Source organism: Camelina sativa, chromosome 4 (genome assembly GCF_000633955.1).
Source record: "Camelina sativa cultivar DH55 chromosome 4, Cs, whole genome shotgun sequence".
NCBI lineage: Eukaryota > Viridiplantae > Streptophyta > Magnoliopsida > Brassicales > Brassicaceae > Camelina > Camelina sativa.
This window is the reverse complement of record NC_025688.1, coordinates 664,976-667,285: the sequence shown is the minus strand read 5'-3', so window position 1 is coordinate 667,285 and position 2,310 is coordinate 664,976.

Here is a 2,310-nt window from a genome sequence, read left to right as displayed (position 1 = left end):
AAGCATACTTTAACGGTCTGGACGCAGTTTAATTTGGTGGCTAGAATGTTATTCAGATCCCAGATACGTGCTCTCAAGAGGATATGGGCGAGTGGTGGCAATAAACCCAAGATGCTGACTAGCATAGTTTGGAATGATTTGGTCGATATGTTTGAAGAATTTGGCCCAGATGACGTCGGTTTCAAAAAGTGATTTTCATTGTACTTTTGTGTCGTCTTCTACATGAACTAATGAACTATGAACTACGAACTATGATTTTGTGTTTTTTTTTTCGTTTATGTTATCTTTCATATTAATATAAATCAGTCGTTATTACGATATCTCAGCCATCACGGAATGATAACTCAATCATAAAGTTCAATAAGTCAACCACAATATAGAATAACTCAGCCATCACTTTACCGTAACACTTTGAATAATAATTTTAAATTTAAATTTGAGTTATAATAATTTTAATATTCAATTGTCGGACAAATACTTTTACAAAAAATAAAAATGCGTGAAACGTTTTAATAATATCGAGAGGCGTTTTAATACTTTAAGAAAAATAAATTTTTTAATTCGAATAATAATTATTTAATTATTTGCAATAATATCTTGTGATAAAAAGCTCAGTTTATGAAATTATTATGCGTGTGGATTTGAGCAGGCACAGAATTAGTGAGCTTTTGCGTTTCCCTAACAACACTTTTGTAATATCGAGAGACGTTTTAATACTTATTAGGAATCTGATAAAACAAAAGACCCAAGAAAGAAAGAAGAATATGTTTTCATATCTTCATATTATTGAGAAGACCCTAAACGATAACTCAGCCATAACTTTACCATAACTCAGCCAACCCCAAATTAGAATGACTAAATAACCGACCATACCGAACCAAACCGGAAACTATTTTTTCCATTATTTTCGGTTAAATACGGTTATATTCGGCTTGCTATCGGTTATATTAAGTTAATCCACCTAATTTGGATAATATTTGGGTTATTTATGGTTATATATTCGTCTAACCGACACATAACCGGAAATAACCGAAAAGTAATTTAAAAAAACAATTTAAATTTGAAAAATGGTTATCATATTAGTATATCCAAATTACCACCTTAAACCAAACACAATATAACCAAAACCAAACTGTTATATTAAAACCCATAATGTTGAAAATATGAAACATACACCTCTAACCCTAACCCTAACCCTAAACCCTAACCCTAACCCCTAAATGTCATGTTTTGAATGTTTTACACATTTTGATCAGAATGTGTAAAAATCAATCTTTGTCTATAACTATTACTTTTTATTGCTTATTATGATTGTAATATTTATTTTGTCATTCTATATTTTAATTTTGAGTTATAATAATTTTAATTTACAAATATTTGATAAGTCAGCCGTGTGAAGTATGTAAATCAGCCGTAACTTAACCGTAAACCAGCCATAATTTTGAAAATAGACAAATCAAAGTTTTACAAATCCAAGTACAATTCCAAAAGAAACGAAATGAAGGACATAATGCATTATTTAATCTGAACTCAAAAAATCAGGTGCCTCATCGTAGATTTCTGCTGCCATTTTAACCCGTATAGCCTGGATATTTTGATCACTGATTCCATCGAAAGAAACACCAAGCGCTAGACATTTAATAAACTTTAAAGCGTACACACCACAGTCACCAACATGTACGTTTTGAGGGACCTTGGAGGCACTCTTCCTCCTGAAACCAAACTAACTGGTAGTAGGTGTACGAATTTCATGAGGAACGTTCTCGTTCATCATTACTGGAATCATCCGCTTAAACGCCCTACAAGCATTCAGCATTCTAAGCTCACTGTCTACGGTTACTTGTCCCACGATGCTATCATAGCAATCAATATGCCTTCTGATGAGATCCACGTGCAGCGCCACCCAGTGATCGCCTCCAGTTTGTGGAGTAATATACAGGTGATCCACATCTTCAATCCACTTCAAATTAGTCGGTTCATCTAGTGGTAACAAACCTTTAACTAAACCTTCATAATTATTGCCAGTCATTTTAAAAAACTTGGGTTTCATATCGAACATCTTATAATCACGAATCATCGTTCTGGTGAACCACAGGTCTATAAACGCAATGCGTTTGTTGTGGAATGGGAAGGGATCTCGTTTGTACCTAATACTGAGGAGTCTCATAAACGCGCCCATGTGCTGTAAAACAGAAAACTGATTAGTAAACAACAACTCAGCCATAATGTAATATAAGTCAGTCGTAAACAATAACAAATCATACCACTGCCACCTACTGTCATTATGTATTATAACACAGCCGTAAACAT